The following is a 22,311-nucleotide window of genomic DNA, read 5'->3' as shown; positions in this document are numbered from 1 at the left end:
ATCGTGACTATCAGGGGGCGTGGTACATTTTGGGTGAATAAGTGACATATGATGGCACTGTGAATTGGTCACTGCTGGAACTAGCTAGGGAACTCATCATCATTGTCATAAGTTTTTGATACGTGGAGGTAACCTGTGTGCGCAAGCATCTTCTCTGCAGTGCCACAGCATTCATCCAGGATGTGCCTATGAGAAGTATGGAGGCCCTGACCTTGAAAGATCCAGGACCCCCAAAAAGAAATGAAATTGCCCCAATAAAATTTATCAGTATTCAGAAACCCTAGAGATACGACCACTGTTTTCTCTTCCAAAAGCGTTGCAGAATGTGCACTCTCGTATGCTCCCCAACAGCGCAAAGCTCTTTCATTTGAGTCAGAGCAGTTCATGTGTATCTGCATAGCCACAGAGAAATCGGCAGCAGACAATATGCTTCTTTGGCCCTTCTCCTCTCAACCTTCTGGCGACAGGTAAATGTGGGGAAATTGAGGCAGTTTAACATCTTTCAAAGGATAATTTGAGCTAAGAAGGAAATAGAATTCCGTATGTGCCCAGGAACTGTAGCATTGCATAGAAACATGCCACACATGTAATATTCCCAATCTGAAATCTTACCAGAACCTATCTAGGATATGAACAACAGAAAATCATTAAAAACCTGCTATATGTCAGGTGTGGAGGTACAAGACAAAACACAGTCTCTACCTGAAAGGGTGCAGAATCAAGAGGAGGACAGATTTGTAAACAGACAAGTACAATAAAATCTACTATGCCGGAGGAGGAAGAGTAGGGGATGAGCAAAAAATTGAGGCAGGGATCACAGGAAACTGGAAACCCCATCTGCCAGATGGGAAGTGAAGATGGGCTTACTTTAGGGCAGGAGCCAGGATGGCATCAGCATCAGGTTCAGTGGCTTTCTGCCTCTGACCAAGGCTAAGTGCACATAAGGGCTGCTCGTGTTTGGCTCTGGAGCAACCACGAGTGGAATTCACCCACTTTCCTTCTTAGGAAACGGAGGGTCTTTGCATGTCAGGGGTGATTCAGAGGAGCACCTTCACTCTCAACATCTACTTTCACCGGAAGAACGTTTTACTTTCGGTATTCTTTACTGTCATCCACTCATTAATTCATTCAAAGATATTTGTTGAGTATCCACTGCATGCCAGGCTCTATGCCAGGTGCTAGGATACAAAAATGAACTGCTTCCAGGAGCTCACAGTCCATGGCGGGTGACAGGCCCCGGAGCAGAGCATGGTGACACAATGATGCTGGTGCACTCACGGGTGCGGGGGGGGTGAAGGCTTTATGGGACATAAGGGGAACTGGTCCCAGCCTGCAGAGGTCAGACAAGTCCCCTGCAGCAGGAGAACTTGTGAGGACTAAAGATGTTCTGCAGGACAGGAAAGCATCTTTCAAAAGTATCATGCCATAGATAGGAAACACTACCAGAGGCTGTACCCAAGATATTCTTCTAGCTTTACCCAACACATCCTTCTTACAGCATAAGAGATTGGGAGGATGAAGGAAAGAGTCTCTAGGTTTCATCCTTCCTCAGTGCCTTTCCCCTTAAGATAGCGGTTAGGGAGTTTCCAGGGATCCACACATGTTGCTTACTGTGAGACTTCACGGTATGTAAACCTGTGACTGGAACTCAGTCTATAAACCTGAGACTGGAACTCAGGCCTTTGGACACCTTCCAACCCACTTGAAAATAAGCTAGGAAATGGCCAAGGAGGAAAAGGTCCCAGCATCAAGGGTAGCAGGATTGAATTTCTTTTGATCTCAGAGTTCTGCAGAAAGGAAAGGGCTAAAAAAGTTATTATATTACGATGGGAAAGCAAATGTGTTTTGTTTGAACACAATTCAGGGGGCAGGTGTTTTCATTTACGTTTCTAATTCAAACGGTGAATAGAACCCTCTTCTAATGATAACACACTCCTGGTGTGTTTTGAGGACCAGCTCCTTGCAATTCCCAGCGGATATGAGATAGGAATAATTGAGCTGCCCAGCAGGTTTGGGTAAAGTTCCCTAAAGAACTTGCACGCTTCGCTCATTCTTACTGTTGAGCTGCTGTTGACCAGGCTGTGGAACTCAGTTAACGGGTCTCCTTTGAACTGCACTCGTTTCTTCAGGTTATTAGTGGAGTGGAAACTTCTTTCATGCAGACTTCCAGGTGAGAGATGAGCTGGAGAGGGGATGGTGGGGGAATGGGGAGATGAGATTTGAGGAGACAGGGAGCTTTCAGGTAGCTTAAGGTCATTTTCCACTGATCAAGAAGCAGAAAGCTTCCTAGGACTTAAAGACATTTGCCTTTGGGGTGACACAGGTACCCCAGAGTCAGAGAAGTAACTGGCTTGAGCAGAGAGGAGAGTGGCTTGCTGGGGGCTATACCAAAACCCCAGCGCTTTCCTGGGACTGGCTGTGAGAGCAATAAAGCAGATGTGTTAGATGAAGGCCCATCACAGTCTCAAGGTTCCAGGAAGTGGTTTAATGTAATTACACTGTTAAAAAAAAAAAAAAAAAAAAGTTACAGCCAACTGCAGGCAAGAAAAGTCAGAATTTACAACCTGTGTTCTCACATACACACACAACCAACACCTCCCATTAACTGTCTACCATAAATTTCCTGCGGATTCACCTCTAATCATCCGAAAGTGCAGTCACGCTGACCTCTATTCTTTCATAAAAAAATGGCTGCCGGGTAACTCATTGGATGGCATCAGCAGAGAAGCCTTGAGCTGACTGGTCACTCGTGATTTCTTTCTGCAATAGGGTGGTGATGGTGGGAGTCCAGTTAGATCTGATAGTGGGATCAGGGTATACCTGAGCTCTCAGCTCTGTGTACCTTTCCAGTCTGGCTCATGGAGACAGTCGTGAGTATGACAGTTCTGGCAGCCACCAGCCTCTGCTCAACATCAGCCCAGTGATACAAGCCTTGGAGCTCTTGGCTGAATTCAGAATTAACCAGGAGAGCCATGTAGCAAGCAATGAATTTGACTAGGACAAGATTCGAAGCTGATTCAGAATGGCACCACAGTATTAATCAACTATAATTGTCATGCTGTCTGAGTTAGACAGAGTGGGTTTTAATAGCCTAGATGCAGTGAATCTCTGGATTATTACAGTCAATGATTCTGTGGAATAACAAAAAAAATTCCAATTAGATATGGACCAAGTTAATGTGAATCTGAGACACAATTAGGTATTTTCTTCTTACAAAGACAAAGCCAAGTGGAGATTTAAAGCTATTAATCACTTCCACAGAACCCCAAATCCATAAAAATGACTTCACGGAAAGCTGAGCTGAAGGCTTCGTTCTGTGACCTTTGATGAGAAGCAAAGTCACTCTCCTCCCTGCCTGTTCAGTTCAGTTCCCACGGCAGACCATGACATCAGCCAGTTGTCTGAGAGATGGGCACAGCTATTCGTGCTTCATTGATGTGTGACGGGGCAGGTTTTCCAGCATCTTCATCATTCTCAGGCTATATCAGAAACTCCCCTGGTGACGCATTCCCAACACTCAGGTTAACACAGATATTATAATGAATAACCTCTAGATCCTGAATCTATACCATCACCCCATTCCTTTTAAACATGGCCCCATTATCTGTTAGGTTATAAAAGCAAGGGAAATCAGTGGCAGGTGTTGGAAATATGACTTTGATAGATCTGTCTCTGGATCTGAAAGGTCTGTTTACATCTCTCAAGCATAGGAGAAAGTGATTTTGTCCACCCAACTCATGATTTCACACGTCCGCTTTCATTAACAGGAAAGAGAAAATACAACTTATTGTTACTTAGTTATCTAGGGTCTATTTCCCACAGTGCTCAATGCACTGCACACTGGGAAGTTAGTGCTTAAAATGTCAGGATGTATTAAACCTGTTAGGTCACAGGACACTAATTCAGAGGATCATTGCTGTGCCAATGTCCCCTGTCCAAACACTGACCATAGTTATGTATGAGGCCATGTTTAGATGGAATAGGAGCAACGGTGTACACTCCCATCAAGTCCAGCTACCATTTCTCCTCTTAGAACCACATCTGACTTCTCGCTTCTATGTCATGAGCTACCCAATCACAATTACAATAGAGCAGTTGCAATATTGTAATCTTCAGTTTTTCTTAGTTGTGCTTTTTATTTCACAAAAATTTGACTGTTTATTCTCTGACACTGTTTTCCAGATTTAGACTTCTTTTGGGGAATTGAATTTCCTAGAAGACTGGATTATGCAAGTGTTATTGTAGATTATTAATTACCATAGTATTGGCAGTGAACCAAGTTGACAAGCATGATGACATTAAAAATCAATTCTCAGATACATTTGATGATTGACAAACCAAATCATTGATAAGAAACTATTATAATTATTTTGAATAATTGCTGTTATAATCCAATAATTTCATATTGTGTTAGTTATCTATTTTTGTATAACAGTATTGCCACGACTTTAGCAGCTTAAAACAATACACATTGATTATTTCACAGTTTCTGTGAGTCAGAAATCTGGATACAGCTTAGCTGTGTCATCTGCTCCAGGGTCTGTCGTGAGGCTATAACCAAGGTGTTGGGCAGGGCTAGAGTCTCACCTGAAACTTGACTGAAGAAGAATCTGCTTCACTTCAGTTTCTTGTGAGCTGTGGGTCTGAGGGATTCAGTTCCTTGCTGGCTGTTGACTAGAGGTCATCCTTAATTATTTGTCTTGTGGATCCCTTCATACAGCAGCTTACACTCAACCAGAAAGATAGAGAGTTAATGGAGAGGGTCTACTAGCAAGATGGAAGACATAATCTTATGTGACATAATAATGACAGTGACATCATATCATCTTTGTCATAATTTACTGTTTACAAGCAACTTACAAGTTCCACCTACACTCACAGAGAAGGGATCATACAATAGTATGAATACTAGCAAGGGAGGATAATCAGAGAGCTGTCCTAGATCTGTCCCCATGAAAATATCCAGAAATGACAAAATATTTTATCGCTTTAGGAAAACCCCCTTTAAAAGTTTAGGTCTACACATGAAGGAAAAGGATTAGTTAAAAAAAAAAAAAAAGAAAGAAAAAAGTTTAGGTCTAAACCATAAAGAAGGGAAAAAGCATATTCGTTGCAGGAGCTCAAAATATATATTTTTTAAAAATTTAAGCTGGGAGACATAGACTCAAGTTGCCCTGAATAGATACTCCCTAGAACATAATTTTTCTCTAAGAGTAAGAAAGTAATAACTATACATGACTTATTCATCAGATGGAAGGGAAAGAAGAGAAATTAAGTAGTTATTCTTTGTAAAAAAAAAAAAAAGTAAGGTCAAAGCAAGCCATAATAATTCAATGCGACACATATTTATTGAGTATCTCTACAACTTGTACTCTACTGTGTGCTATGGAGAGTGAGCAGATTGTGGGAACACAAAGGAATAGAAAAGTAAATGATATGTATCATTTTTCCCCTCAAGTTGCTTCTAACAATAGCAAGTATTTATGTTGATTTCATACTATTCCAGAGAGAAATCTTTACCAACTTTACATGTGTCAGATAATTTAACCTTCAAAACAATCCCATGAAGCAGGTGTTATTCTTGCCATGGTGATGGGAAAACTAATGGGCAGAGAGGTTAGTGACTTGCCCAAGGGCACAAAGCCAAGAAATTAGGCAGTGTGGCTCCAAAGTTCTTGCTCTGCACCAAGAGTCAGCAAACTACAACCTATAGGTCAAATCTGGCCAACTGCTGTGTATGTAAATCAAGTTGTATTGGAACACAACCTTTCCTATTTGATTCCATATTGTCTATGGCTGATTTTACAATACAATTGCAGAATTGAGAAATTACCACTAGGGCCTGAAATGTCTAAAATCTTTACAATTTTGGCATTTACAGAAAAAGATTTCCAACCCTTACTATAAACTATTACAGAATAGTACTTCTTTGGAGGCAAACAGACATATTATATACCCAGAATTCTAAAGTGCAAGGTGAAGTAAGAACTACATATGCAAAGAGGTATAAAGAAAATGGGAGAATGTTACTGTGTCTTTCCTGGACACAATGGTGGTGAATGAGTGTGGGAAGCAGGGAAAGGGTGAGAGGTTTCAGTTTCTCTGGATACAAAGTTGGTATAATTTACTAAACAGTGGAAGCAAGAGCAGCCTAAGTAAAGAGTAAAGATAGATAGCTAGATTCCGCAGTTGGAGGGTAAAAGAACAGTTGGGATAAAAGATTTATATCCTGTACTTACTACAAGTAACTATAACATTATGTTTTTATACAAATAAAGTAATAACATATAATTAAATATCTTGAGTTTAAATAGCCAATTTCATCTTTAAATTTCAACAGTCATATTGACAGTAATTTCTGTCAACAGAATTAGGCAAGTGGCAGGTAGAGATCATGTGACATCTGAGACTCCAGGGTGCTGTACGAATATGAAACAGTCATCGTGAGTTCTAAGAAGCCTCAGATGACATCACAGAGAAGCTGACTACTTAAGCACGTGAGTCATCATGACATCCATCTGCACCTCCTTTGTTCAATTTCTTTAACTCTTGCTCCCGCATAGACATTTTGTATGTATTCATCACTTAGATAATTCATACTAAGGGGTTCAGCAAGGGAAGAGTCTTCTTCAAAGCATTTAGCACTGGATGAATATTCGCTTTGATCTCCTGTTTCTTTAGTCATTTGCTAATGATAAGAACCGGATGGCAATGCGGAAATTCTGTCCTGTCTGGCACCACAGTTCCCTGGTGGGTGTGACTGATCCCAAACAGAAATAACCACCCACCTGTGGGTATTTCTTGAAAATGCAACTTATTTCTCTGATAGTAAACATAATATTGAGATAAAGCTGAAAATGAAAAGTCTAATAAAATAGGAGCTATTTTACCCTTCTTCTCTAAATCTTCAGAAATAGCTGAGATTTTCATAGGTAGTGCGTGGCATGGCACAGGCTTATCCAAAAGATTGAGAGGGGCCCAGCACAGTGGCTCATGCTTGTAATCCCAACACTTTGGGAGGCTGAGGCGGGCGGATCACTTGAGGACAGGAGTTGGAGACCAGCCTGGCCAACATGGTGACACCCCGTCTCTATTAAAAATACAAAAATTAGCAGGTTGTGGCAGTGCACACCTATGACCCTTGCTATTCAGGAGGTAGAGGCAGAAGAATTGCTTGAACCTGGGAGGCAGAGGTTGCAGTGAGCTGAGATCACACCATTGCTCTCCAGCTTGGGTGACAGAGTGAGACTCCATCTTAAAAAAAAAAAAAAAAAAAAAAAAGATTGACAGGATTCCATGACTCTGATATTCCCCTTGGTGATCATGACTGTAAAGTTTTACTGCTTGCTGAATTGTCATTACACAACGCCTGCCTTTTCAGTCTATTTTGTACTTACATTCATCTAGGTTTAATTCTAATTTTATGTTTTTGGCACAGTAGAGGTAAGTCAATTGGGGTTGCATGTACTTGGGTTCAATTGAAGATCAGAGCCTCATTTGCAAAATGAAAAATAAGTCTCTTGTGCATTTGCTGCTACAGGCATTTTAAAAGAGGCCCTTCGGCTTGTCCCATGCCCCCAGCTTTATCTCAGCCACACTCCCTTCCATTCTTGGACACACTTCTGTTCTTTAAATATCATCCCATTTCCAAAGAGAAGTTCCAATTATGTCTCAAAGCTCCAGACACAATTTTAACATCTGCTTTTAACAAAGCAGATGTTAATTGAATTATTGTATAAGTGCTGTGATCTCACCTACCTTTCAGTTCTTCAGGGTTTCTGTCCATTTCATTTTAAAATGAGGGAAGGATGAAGTTTACTCCCCCCCAAAAAAGCTGAGTTGATTTCTTATTAGAGTCATGATTTTGGAGAACTTGATGAAGGCAGGAATGAGGAGAGTGAATGACCAACCCACCCAGTAGAACACCCATTTTCTTTGAAAAATGGGATGTTAATGGGTGTTCAAAGAACACCCATTTCTTTGAAAAATGGGAAGGCATTAAATACAGAACTTCTCCACTAGAAACAGAAGGCTGGATTTTCTTCTTATTTGCATTTATCTCTCTCTTGCATAGATAAAGCCCAACTGTAATAAGAAGAAAACTCATGCAAGTATAAAAGGTATCGGAGAAAATCATGAAACATCAGAAGATGACTCCAAGGGCTGGGCATGGGTGAAAAGGAAATTAAGGCCCACAGATGAGCAAGGCAGCTGCAGACTAATCCGGAGACTCACTCTCTCGGACAAGGTGCTTTTTAGTCTCAGGGTACTGCCTCAGCTCATAGAGCCCTGGTTTTCCCAAGAATAAAATTAGAGTCATCATATTTTCTGTTTAACTCCCAGACCTTACCAAAATATGTAAGCAAGAATACTCCCTTTAGTTCATCTACCAAAAGCATAAGACTCCTATGTATTATGATATTTCAAAGTATTGATCCCTTTCCCATAGGCACCTTTATGTGGATGTTTCCCTGTGAGAGGATCCCACATCTCAGTCCTATTGATATCATGTTACTTGCTTTGACCAATGAAATGGAAGCAGAAATGAGGTAGGCTCCTTCTGAGCAGAGCAAGAACCCTCTCATCCTTGGCCATGCTCTCATTCTCTCAGTGAAGAGACAAGCAATGTTGGAATGGGGACACTTACAACAGCCTGGGTCTTGGATGAGGAAGACATGCAACTGACTTGCAATAGGCATGTAACATGAGCAAGAAATAAACCATTATTGTGTCAGCTGCTGAGAGTCTGAGAAGGTTGGTTACTGTAGTATGCTGAGCCTAAGCTAACAGATACATATTGTTCGGGAAATTCTGAAGCCTATGAATAGGTCCAGCAGAAGTCTATAATATTTGTATTGCCCTCATCCTATGCATTTTGATAAGTATTGTCTCTTCTTACCCACCCAGGTATATATTTATTCAATCCATCATTCAACAAATATTTCTTGTGTCTTGAGTGCTTGCTATGTGCATTCCATACTGTTAGGATACCGGGGTAAAGTTTGAACACAAAGGTACAATATCTGCCTTGGGGAGCACACAACCTAGAGGAGGAGATGGACATTAAGCAAACAGCCCTACAAATAAATACAAAATTACTAATTGTGAAACTACTATGGAGAAAAAAATAAAGGGCTCCATGAGAGGTTGTAATAGGACACTGAAGTTAGATGGGGATGTCAGGAAGTTCGCACTGTGGATCAGAAGCAAATCCTGAAGCTGGCCTGAGAGGAGCATGAGTGTTCGAAGCAGGAAAAGCAGTATGTGCAGATGCTCCGCAGTGAGAGAGAATTGGATATTTGACGAACAGAAAGAAGGCCAATGTTGTCAGAGAATGGCGAGTGGTGCTGGTCGGGGGAGAGGCAAAGGAAAGTGGAAAGGTAGACGGGGCAAGGTCACAGAAGGCTCTGGGAGGACCACACGGCCCAGTGTGCCCCGAAGAGTCCCAGCAGTAATGCCCCATTTCTCTCTCAATGTACCTCTGTTGAGATAGCAAAGTATGTGTCCACATTACTGATCAGACATTTAAAAGATTTTGAATTTTATGCTAAGAGCAATGGGAGGCCTTTGAGGGAGAGTGAGTGAAACAGATCTGTATTTTTAAAAGATAACTGGCTGCTCTGTGGAAGACAGAAAGAGTGAACAAAACAAAGACCAATGTGGAGACTAAGGACATGGACCAGGAGAAAGAGTGCGGTGGAAACAGAGAGTAGTGAACAGATAGGAGCTGTATTTTTATTTTTATTTATCTATTTTTTGAGATGAGGGTCTTGTTCTGTTATCCAGACTAAAGGGTAGTGTCATGATCATGACTCACTGTCACCCACACCTCCTGGGCTCCAATGATCCTCCCACCTCAGCCTCCCAGAGTAGCTGGGACTACAGGTGTGTGCCACCACTCTTGGCAATTTTTTTTATTTTTATTATTTGTAGATACGGGGTCTCATTATGCTGCACAGGATGGTCTCAAACTCCTGGCCTCAAGCAATTCTCCTCCCAAAGCCTTCCAAAGTACTGAAATTACAGGTGTAAGTCACCACACCCAGCTCAGAAGCTATGTTTTTACTGGTAATTCAACACTAGGCTCTTCCATTGTTTTCTTTATTGCTGGCTGCAGGACCACAAGGTGAGCCTCCTCAGATGAAGAAGTGAACCATCAACTTTGTTTTCTGTTATTCCTATGCCAAACCCCATTGCCTTCACCTTTAATTTCTCTACCTTCTCGTGAAAAAGAAACAAATGACTTTATGTATAATATCAACATTTTACTTTTCATGGAGCACAAATTGGCTGCTTGCATCTTCACAACGTCCTTCTTTCGTTGGCCCAATCTTCTTCCCTCTTATCAGAACACTTCCATGTTCTGTTTTTCCTCTCTTCTACACTTTCCTTTTCAACTCTTAGAGAATAAAGAGAAAACAGAAAATAGTTTGTGTAGACAAAATCAAGAAATATATATATAATATATATTAACAGTGTATTTTCCATTTAACAAAGTTTATATTTTATCAAATAACATAACTACTCAGAATGAATAATTTGTCGATAGTCTTTCCTCCTATTTATTGACCAGATTCTCATCAAACTATGTCAGAAAAGCTTGATGTTGAGAGGTGCATAGGAAACCAGGTTAAGATTCATCTTTTAGGATTGTGTAAACACCTCTCAGGCTTCAGTTTCTCCACCTGTCACAAAATGAGGCTTAACAGTTTCCAAGGAATATCTAATTTCATTACTCTATGATGCCATTCTGATAAATTAATCTGAAGATTATCTCAAAATGCTTTAGTAGTTGGAGCTCAAACACCAGACCTTAAAGACTCATGTCATCCAGTTACATCTCAAGTTTGCCCACTTTTACTGAAATGCATATCATTTGTGAAAAAATATGTCTCTCTAAAATAAAGCAATCAAGTGAGAATGAAATATTCCGGTGCATCAAATTCAAGAAGTAAAAAGATCCTTCCTTGGCAGTAATCCCAAGCCATGAACAAGAGCTCACCAGAACCAATTTCAAGCTCATCCCAGTTGATCAAGGATAGCTTATTTACGTGAATATATTAATACTTACGAAAGTCAGCCAATCTGTAGTAGCCACACATATCCGAAAGTCAACCAATCAGCAAGAGCCTCACTCCAGTAGGCTTTCTTCCACAAGCGTCAACCAGGTCAATCAATTCCTACACATTTCCATTAATGAAAGTCCACCATTCCTTGGATGCCACCCTTCGCAAACTCTTTATAAGATCGGTGGTTTACTTTGACCATAGAGACTGTGTCTTACAAGAGTATTGTCTCTTTTTATGCAAGAAATACATTCAAATACTGGCTCATGGCCTTTTCCTTCAAGACATGGAATTTATGGGACTTTCTTCAACATGTCCAGAATTTCTTTAAAATTACATATAATTCTATTCTTCTTAAACAGGCAATTTGTTAAATATGTAGCCAAGTGTAATATAAAGGTTTTACTAATGAATGCAGCTATGAAGGCCTACATTTTAAATCCCAGATCAGAATGAGTATTCAAAGTTTAGACACAGAAAATATAGAAACATCATTGAGAGGACAGAATTCTAGGAGTTTGGGAAATTTAGACCAGAGGCATGGCTTAGTTTTAAGCAGTTATTTGTCTGTGAAAGGAAGGTGTTCGAGTGGTCTGTTTCTCTAGGGCAGGAAACACATGGAGCCTGGGAGTGTGGGAAGAAAAAAAATCCAGGCAAGATGGGGTACAAAATTTTGGAATACTCTTTTCTGATCTTAAGTATTCCTCAGCTCAGTCTCAGACATATGAATATTTTTATGCTGTTTTAATTTTCTATAATTATTTCCTCTTGTTTCCACTTCATTCTGCAGTAACATCCTTTTTGAAAACGTCAGCCTGCCCTAGCTCTGCTATAGAAGACAAGGGAGAAAGAGAAGGTGGTTGTTCAGCGAGTCTCCCCTGAGGACCAGTGCCCCAGGGGATGACCGGGGGAGCTAAAAAATTCAAGGAGATGTGAAAGTACTGTGAATTTAAACAGCTATGAAATGACTTCCACCTTTCAAATTGGCAAGCTAAATATAATATTCCCAATAAGTAAATGTGTTAGGAAATGGTCACTCTTACGTTCTTCTGATGCAAATACAAAATAATTCGGTTTTTAGAACAATATTTTTTATGTTATAGTATCATAATATTTATCAAAAAGGCTTAGAACATGCATAAGATTTGAGGTAGTGCTGGAACCCATGATAGATACAGATAAGGTATAGGTAGAAGGGTGTTCTAATATAGAATAAGGACTGGGAGGATGTACTTCCCAATGTTAACAGTGCTTATATCAAGTTTGTGAATTTAGTGTAAGTTTTTATATCTTCTTTTTAGTTAATGGTTTCTAAATTGTTAAGAATTTGTTTTTTGTGGTAAGGAGGGAAATACATTTAAGAAAAAACAGAGGGAAATTATGTCCCTTCCAGCCTCCTTTTCCTCGCAGGTAACATTTCCATCTGTTGACAGTGGGCTTCCCTGTCACATTGATGCTAGCGGAGTAACCTTAACATTGGGAATTTGATGTCAGATAGGAGGTGAGGGGTTGCCATGGCAGCAGACAGATAAGAGAATTAGAGTTGGGCACTTTGAGCCTTCTTGTGGCCTTACTACGTAATGTGCTTGAAACTGGTCAGGTATTATTCGGTAGAAAATACCCATTGGGTTCCTCAACCTATAGAGATTCTCCAAGAACTCAAGACCAAAGAGTTCAGAGGGCACATGACATTCATCCAAGGCCCAGGGTCACTTTCCATTTGGCTCGCGGCCTGCTTTCCTTCAGACTTCTTCTGAGGCCTTTCAGCCTAGGGTTTGTGGACCAGGGCCACCTCCATGGCTGGGTTAACTTCCTCTCCAGTTGGGTGTTTTTCTTCGCTGCTGTTTCCTTGATTCTATCTTGTTCCCAAGGACTCATTAAGCCACACATGCAAACCAGATCTCAGGGGCTGTGCAGCTGCAGAAGCCCATTGATATTTAGTGGTGAACAAATCTCTACATTTTTAAAACTCAGCTGTTTGAAACGTGCTGAATGCAAAAATCATTGGTGAGTTACAATACGTTAAATGAGTCTAATTAAATGCCTTATATTATGGCACAGTTCATGATATTTTATTGCGGAAATGATAGCTGGAGCACCTAGAGTGGGGAGCACTATATTCTGTATCCCTTTACATTGGAAAGAATGGTACAAAGACAACTTTGAAAGTTAATTGTGTTATAGGAATAGTTTCACCATCTGAATTCTGTTAGCCTCTTTATAACCTTTAGCAAACGATTTTTGTACAATATTGTCCACTGTCCCCATGCTTTCCATCTATTTAACAGAAGAACAGGGAGCAAATTACATTTAAACAAAATTTCCAGCATATGATGGTTTCTAGATAACTGGTCTGTTGTTGTTTTTTCCAATTTGGGTTTTTTTTTTTTTTTTCTTCATGAAGCAGTTGTGAAAACAAGACATGAAATACAAAACTGTCATGAATTCAGCCTTAAATGAGCAGGTTGGGAGAAGAACTTCTCGACCCATTCCTAGAAGCACACTTAAACTTTCTTATTAAATAAAAACTCTGGGAATTTCCGAAGATCTCTCATTAGTATTTCTCTGTGTTGTACCTAGAAACCTCTATTTAATACAGACTGTCTGTTTTCTTTCCCTTGTGCATAACTCTGAGTTTGACTCTATTCCTGCTAAAAAATCTATGTTGGAGGACTAGTTCTTGATCATTTCCATAAGTGGTTGAATGACATTTTCAGCGTATTCTTAAATACAAATCATAAGATTGATATTTGCCTTTTAGCTCAGCCAACTTATAATATTCTATTAAAACCTAATTTATGAACCTGATTTGACAAAGATTTTAGTGCAGTCAATTATTCAGATTGTCATTAGGTATCCTGCTTGAGCAAGGACCGTAGCATTGGGCTATTGTGGATGATAAATAGTCTGGATTTCAATCCTGTTGCTGCCATTGACATGCCGAATGAATCTTTTTATCTTTGTGTTCTCAAGGAGAAAGCATGGCTCATAAAGGCAAACCTGTCCTCAAGGATACAGAAAGAATAAACATAATCATTATAACATGCTTTATAAATAGACAGTGAAATGGCTTACTACATCCTGAACTTGATATTTCATTTTTAATTCCAGATTGGAAGCCAAAAACTTTTGTATCAATTGAGAAAACTGGTTCCATACCTCACTTATGGAAGTGGTTCTCCACTTCGATTTCACTGAAGATGTACAGTTGGCCAGGACATACACTGAATCAGAGTACTTGGGGGTGGCTTATGGGCACCTCAATGTGTAATTCTTTCATCTTCTTCCTAGGGAAATGAAGAATCATTGTCCAACCACAATCGGCCTTGAAGAGTACTAGTGTTTCACTGAGCTCTCTCATTTAGTCTTCAAACAATACTGTTAGGCTTATTTTACAGGTGAGGAAATAGAGATTTAGGATGCAGCCACTTCAGCTGTCCAAGGCCACAGTTTCCAAATGCAAAGCGAGAAAGAATATAACCAGGTTTGTTTTTCTGCAATTTTGCCTCTAAAAGTGAGCGTTTACAAATTTGGCAAAGAAAAAGAAATTGGCAAAGAATTGGAAGGAAACGGTAGTGTCTTAATATCAACACCAGTTCCATCTGCTGTTTTCACCCGAGTTTCTGGAGCTTGTGAACCGGTGGGGAGTATTCCAGGAGGTGCAGTCCCTTGATTGACGGTCAATGACTCAGATTCCCACCACCGCTTATCTTTGCTGCCTTCTGTAGCTCTGTGTAGACAAGCTCAAGGCTCATAACAGATGCCATTTGAACATAGAGTTCTGTTTAAGCAAGATATTTCTGTGTGTGGCCAATAGTAACAATGATTTGCTGATCTGGTTTCAAAAAATTCTACTAAAATGAAAATCCCATAGAACAGATGGACTCCTAAGTCTCTGTCCACAATGGAGTAAATATTTATAACAAAAAGTTTGTTTTGATGCTTAAATTTGTGCTGTGACTGCACTTGAAGGCAGTGAGAGATTTTTTCCAAAAGGCATTTATTTGCTTTTGAAAAAGATGTGTCTGTGCTTGTTGGTTTAATCACAACTCTTCGCAGAGAGAGGAAGACAGGTGTCAGCAGGGGCCAACATGTATGGGGCAGAGCAAGCCAAAGGTGAACCTTGTGTACAAGGGGAAAGGGAATATCAATGAGAAAAAGTCTTAACTGGAGAACAATGCTGCACAATGGAAAGGCATGAGCTTTGTAATTTAAAAATCTGGGTTCAAATCCTGACTTTGCCTTACATAAAAAAATTATTTATTTAATGAGTTTTAATCCTGTGCCAGATACTGTGTTAGGCATCAGGGATACGGAGATCAGTGAGGAATAGTTTCTGTGAGCACACAAAGATTTTAAAATGTTTGATGGCTAAGCACAATGACAATGACCTACATTCATTAGCAGGGAGGCACAGAAAGGGAACATCTAAAAAGTCAAAGGGAGGTGGCAGCCAGGAAGCTTTGCTAACCACTGGTGACTTTGGGTGAGTTAATTTTTTCAAGCTAATACAATATATCTTGCTGGATTGTTGTGAGGATTAAATTAAATAAGCTATATACAAGTTCTACCATGGGACCCGGTAAATAGAATTTCTATAAGTAGTTATAGTATTAATAATCATGATTGTGATGATAAAGATGACGTTGACATTAAAGAGAAGTGGGTCAAAGAAAAAGCAGCTCTGGAAGTGGCTGGAAGAGCCCGCTGCTTTGATGCTCTAAAATTAGGTTAATTATCCATGTCCCTCCTCTATGTCCTGAGCATTCTGCACTGAAGGGCTGTTTCATGCTATTAAGTTAGGACAGGGAGCACACCCGCCTCACATACCATTGTATTCTCAGGACTAGCCCTGAGCTTAAAACATGGAAGTTGCAACAAACCTGCTTATGGATGGAAGAGAGTGAATGAGAAAGAAAAGATGGAAAGAGAAACAGATGAACAGAAGAAGGGAGAAGTCAGGTGAAATCATTGTTCAAGGATGTTATGTTCTGCTGCTCCCCTACCTCCATTTCATGTTTCCTGGAAATGCCTTCCATGACCAAACCCATCATTCCATGTTCATCACTTTCTGACCAGGCACCCTGCACAGTCTCAGTCCTCATTTCCTTTTTATCTTTCTTTTCTTTCCTTCCCAGAGGATTGAAATTCTAGCCATGCCACATACTGAGCGGTATGTTCTGATGTAAGTTTTTAATACTTTTAAGTCAAGTGAGGATGATTGAAGTTCAGCTAAATATGGCATATTGAAACATACATTTAGTCCACTTCTCCCTAAAATGTTATTATAAATATAGTGAACAGGATTTTCTTTTTAATGGGAGAAGTGATAAATTCAAAAGGACAAAGATGACAACAGGGAAGAATGGTTAAACATCTTTGAAAGTTGGAAAGTTCATGGAATGAAGGTAAGTGGTTGAAATAGACTGCAAGAGGAGAAACCAATAATGAGCAAGCTGACCCATTCATTTCACTGGCCTGCAGAAATGCTCACAAATTGACCCATTACACTGGCCTGCAGAAATGCTCAGAAACTGCAGGTACTTGGAATTTCTGAAGACAAAGGTATGGATGAGGCTTTAATTTGTTTAAAGAGGATTTATTGAACATCTGTAAAGATCACCAAAGATTTCCTCCTTGGTCTGTGCCACCAGGCTGCTGCTCTCCCATACCCTAACTGAAATCTGGAGGTTTCTTCTCTAGAGAGCCTGACCAACGGTGTTCTAGGCTTGGAACACCAGGAAGAACCAAGCTTGGGAATACAGCACCATGCTAAAACTAGAAGGAATAAATGGAAGTCTATATATTGTAGTGTGGCTCTCCCCTAGTCCTTCTCCCCCAGTCCCTCAATGGCCAGGCTCTTACCACTAGAAAGTGATTATAGGACTCCTCTCAGGGAAACTCAGCCAAAGAAAAAGAATTCTACAGACAGTGATTCAGGAGTCCTCCAGCAATGCCTAGGAGAAAGGCATATTCAATCTAGAATTCCATGTTCAAACTATCACTCAAGTGCAGGAGTAGAATGAAAATATTTTCAGACATTCAAGGTCTCAAAAAATTACTCCCTTGAACCTGTTCTGAGTTAGCCACTGGATGTCTTTCCACAATAGCAAAAGACAGATGGTAGGGAAAGCAAACAAAAATGAAGACGAAAATACAGTTAACCCTTGAAGACTGCAAGAGTTAGGGGCATGAATCCCTCATACAGCGAAAAATTCACATATAACTTTTGACTCCCTCAAAACCTAACTACTAATAGCCTATAGTTAACGGGAAGCCTTGCCAATAATATAAATGTAGATCAACATACATTTCAAATGTTATGTGTGCTATATGCTGTATGCTTACAGTAAAGTAAGCTAGAGAAAAGAAATGTAATTAAGAACATCACAAAGAAGAGAAAATATATTGACTATTTATTAAGTGGAAGTGAATGATCATAAAGTCTTCATCTTTGTCATCTTCATGTTGAGTAGCTGAGGAGTAGGAAGAAAAGGGGCTGGTCTTCCTGCCTCAAGGGTGGCAGGAGTGGAAGAAAATTCATGTGTAAGTGGACTCATGCAGTTCAAACCCATGTTGTTCAAGGGTCAGTCGTAGTGGTTCTAATACAGAAGGAAAGATGAAGGATGGTGGTAAAAGATGTCTTAAGCTGGTAGCTGTGCATCAGGGTAGGAATGGCCAATCTGGATTATAGGAGAATGTTGGGCTTCCTCCTATAATGGGTAGGAATGTCTTCAAATGTTTTTAAAAAGGGAAACTGAGAATATTGTCTTCTGTATTGTAATATATTGGTCGCAGACTTACTGTTGTATTAGAAATGAATTAGTGATAAGTCTATAGAAAAATAAACCAAATCATGTTAGTATTAACTCCAGAGGGGAAAAAACATTTCAAAAGAAAGAAGTAAAATGATTATATGCTATGTGGCTCAGGTATAGATGATATTATATGCATATAAATCATATAAACATTGCCTATTCTGTTAACTAGAAATAGTGATATAACTACTATAACTGCCAGGAGAAGATAGGTGAAGGGAGGAGTGAGTGGAGTGGGGGGAGTGGAGGAGGAAGAGCTAAACCCTTATTGTCCACTGTAAAAAAAATCATTAAGTGAAAGTGAATGAATAAAGCTGAAAAGTCAACAAATCACAGTATAAGGAGACTATTTAGAAAAATGGGGGAAATGCCAGAAGAAACAGCTAAAATATTTGAAAAGGATTATTTCATTTGAGCAGAAATTGCAGAAGACAAGGAACAAGTCTATATATGTATTATTTAAATAAATATCAAATGTATCATGCCCAACGTTCCTAGCCATTGCATGGCACACAATAGGAACTTGACAAGTAATTATAATTGATGCATAGAAACCCCAGCCTGAAGTTGATTCTGTTGACGGCTGCTCACAGCCCCTCTGGAAGCATTCAGACAAGCTGGGAGTGAAGGTAGGCAGAGATCCCAGGGAAAAAAGAATCATCCTCAATAGATTTCCACTTAGGTTTTTAAAATATGATAGTGTAACTGAATATATGTTTACAATATAGAACATAAATACACACAGGTATGACATAAAGAATAAACACATTCTCTCCTATCTGGTGCCCAGTGAATTTACCTGCTCTAAATATGGGGGATATTGGTAGAAAAGACAAGTCTGTTTTGTTTGTTTTATTTACATAAATTTAAAGGGTACAAATGTTGTTATGTAACATAAATATATTGCATAGTGCTGAAGTCTGGGCTTTTAGTGTAACTGTTCCAAGTAATGTACATTGTACCTATTACATAATTTATCACCCCTTACTCCCCACCCTTCTGAGTCTCCAGCTCACTATTCCTCCATTTCCATGTGTACACATTACTGAGTTTCCATTTATAACTGTGAACATGTGGTATTTGGCTTTCTGTTTCTGAGTTGTTTCATTTAAGACAATGGCTACCCGTTCCATCCATGTTGCTGCAAAAGACATGATTTCACTTTTTTTGATGACTGAGTAGTATTCCATGGTGTATACGTACCACGTTCATTTTATCTAATCACACGCTGATGGACACTTGGGTGGATTCTGCATCTTTGTTATTGTAAATTATGCTGTGATAAACACACAAGTGCAGGTTAAATACCCAGTAGTGGGATTGCTGGATTGAACGGTAGTTTTATTTTTCGGTCTTTGGGAAACCTCCATCCTGTTTTCTGTAGAGGCTGCATCATTTACATCCCCACCGGCAGTATATAAGTGCTCCCTTTTCTCCACACCAGTGCCAGCATCTTTCTGGAGGATCGGTTGCTTCCTTCAGACTTGACTTAAAAGCCATTGCTCTAGCAGTCAAGTAGGGTCCACTGGAAACCAAAGTGAAGAAAGAAGTCTTAGCCATTAGGATGGAGATTCTTACATGGTTTTTTTTCTCCTGAAGTTTCAAGAGCTTGATGCTGTAATAAGACATAGAGGGGAATTAGGCTGCCTCTGCCATGGAACTCTTCTCTCCCAGGGTGATCAGAAACGGATCCTCCTTGTCATTCTGCCTCCTTGATAAGCTAAGAATCAAAAACAAAACCAACTCCTTTTACTACTATTGCTACCATTATCACTATTACCTTTTCCACAAATTTAATCTGTTCTGTACTCCCACAATGCACATACAAGCCTAGAGTTCTGTTTGGAAAGAAAACAACATCTGCAAGTGCAAGACAAGAAAGCAAGTATTAAGTAAAATGGAATTTGCAATGTAGTAGGGAGCTTTCTGCTCAGCTTTATAACATCAAAGCAAGGCGTTCCAGTCGATATGTTACTTGTTATTCCAAGGCCTGTTCTTCACCCACAGGGAGAGGTGTTGAACCATGACACAGAGTCATGCTGTGCCAATGACCAGCAGAGAAAACGAAAGCTGCAGCCTCAAGAAGGTACCTTCTGAAGACCTTCCTCGGGTCTTCATCAGTCAGTCTATAGAATCAGAGCGAGCCCATGGGATTTTAACCGTCGTAAGCTCTGGACTGGGGTTGGGACACTCGCATCTTTCTCCTTGCTCTGCCCTCAGAAATGTGCATCTTTGCAGAAGTCATGTCTCTGAAAGCTGAATCTTACAAGTCAGAACATGCAACTGTGGGCTCTCATGTCCTTTTCAGTGAAGGGAGATAGTTGGATGCTCCGTGAGTTTCCTTTCAACTTCCTTCCTGTTCCGCCCCTGCCCTTTAATCCAAACTATCAAAGAGAGGCTAAAAACAGGAGTCCAGGTCAAACATGGCTGGATTCCGGGCCAGCCGCAGCTTGTCTTGTAACCTTGGGAAGCTATCTGCCTCTCTGTACCTTAATTTCTTTCTCTTTAAAGGGGCAAAACAACAGTTCTTTTCCCATAGTGCCCTTATGGAATTAAATGTGATAATAGAGGTATAGGCTGGCCACACTGCCTGGCACAGAGTAAGTTTTAATAAGTTTCCACAAATTTGATGTTCATGCATTTCCTCATTTCTTTTATACCATCAGAGGCCATGGAGGAAGAGGGGCTGATGAGGGCTGCCTCAGAAGTAATACCTCATGGACTCACGGCTACTTGTTTGCTGAATCCTCTGAGGAGGAGCTGGGCAGGGGAGTGAGCATGGGCATCATCGGGGCAAAACTGCCCTACCTGAAAAGATAGAATTACAGAGAAACAGTGACGATGTGGACTACACCTTCTACGAGACAGCCTAGATGGTTAAGCAACCTGGTGGCCTGCTCTGGGGGAGCCTGGAGGAGACAAGATGAACCACTCACAGCTGTAAACACACGCTCTGCCCCTAGAGCTGCTGGCAAGGGCTACACATACATATACACACGCACACATGTTCACACACATGCTGTCACGCATACCCACACACACACTGACATACACAAGCTTACTCATACACTCACACACACACACATCCTCCCCCCCACGTGTTCACATACTCTCACACACACATGCCCTCTGTCCCAAACACATATGCTCACACATACACACACGCTCAACCACACATGCTCACATACACATGCATACATGGCACACAAACATATGCCCTCTCCCACGTGCAAACATGTTCTCACACATGCTCATACACGCTCACACATACGTTTTCACACACACCCTTTGGCACACTCACATGCTCATATGCATTCACACCACACTTGCCCTCTCCCACACACATAAATGCTCACACCCTCACATAATGCTGTCACATACACTAACACCGTTACCACGCATGCTCACACACACTGGGAGACACGTGCGCTCATGGTTGGAGCTCTAGCCAAGCTGGACTCATCTGGTTGCTGGTTCCGGCAAAGTTACAGTCACGTTCATTATTCATAAACTATCGTAAATGTCCACGCTGCTTTACAATGGATGAGGCTGATCTGAATAATAACAATAACCAGACAAAAAGGCCACATTCTTGCCCCAAGGAACTTACAGTTTGAACCCTGATTCATTGAGATTGAGGCTAGACCTGTGCTAGCCTCCTGGCATCTAGAATTGATCTCTCTATATACTACAAACTCCTAGCAGAGAGGTGCAGGTGCAGGTGCAGGTGCAGGTGTGTACAGCTTTTCCAAGAGGATTTTGAAGTTTTATGAGTAGAGGCTAAAGTTGTGTGAGGCTATTGCTATCTCAGTTTAAAAAAAAAAAAAAAAAAAAAAAAAGATCGGTGCAGTGGCTCAGGTCTGTAATCCCAGCATTTTGGGAGGCTGAGGTGGGCAGATTACGAGGTCAGGAGATCAAGACCATCCTGGCTAATGGAGATCAAGACCATCCTGGCTAACGGTGAAACCATCTCTACCAAAAATACAAAAAATTAGCCGGGCGTGGTGACAGGCGCCTATAGTCCCAGCTACTCAGGAGGCTGAAGCAGGAGAATGACGTGAACCTGGGAGGCGGAGCTTGCAGTGAGCCGAGGTCGCACCACTGCACTCCAGCCTGGGCGACAGAGCGAGACTCAAAAAAAAAAAAAAGGAAAACTTAGAGGAAATAAGTGTGGCCCAGTGCTAAATGTTCTCTGGCATCCGGGAACTTTTCATCCAGTCTAGAAATTCATGGCTTCTAGGTGTCTCCTTTCAGGAATGAGGATGGCTAAGGACAGAGCATGGCTGTGGGCCAGGCAGGTCCACACATCCTGCACGGTCTCCTCTGTTTCTTATAAGAACTCTGTGAGTTAGGCAGGCCCCATTCTCCTGGCTATGGAGTGGTGCCCTGCATGCCCAAGATCATAGCAGGTGGCAAAGCTTTAACGG

General features: G+C 40.7%; 1 long non-coding RNA gene across 1 annotated transcript in view; it reads left to right on the top strand.

The window, feature by feature from the left end:
- The window catches only part of LOC140709062 (uncharacterized), a 53,242-nt gene that overhangs the window by 2,043 nt on the left and 28,888 nt on the right, over window positions 1–22,311 (top strand). The window contains exon 2 of the long non-coding RNA XR_012089393.1: window positions 6,369–6,497. This is a non-coding gene — a long non-coding RNA (uncharacterized lncRNA). The remainder of the gene's footprint in view (window positions 1–6,368; window positions 6,498–22,311) is intronic.

This window comes from Chlorocebus sabaeus, chromosome 18, assembly GCF_047675955.1.
Source record: "Chlorocebus sabaeus isolate Y175 chromosome 18, mChlSab1.0.hap1, whole genome shotgun sequence".
NCBI classification, from domain to species: Eukaryota; Metazoa; Chordata; class Mammalia; order Primates; family Cercopithecidae; genus Chlorocebus; species Chlorocebus sabaeus.
The sequence above is the reverse complement of the archived record's forward strand: the minus strand, read 5'-3'. Positions and strand labels throughout refer to the sequence as shown.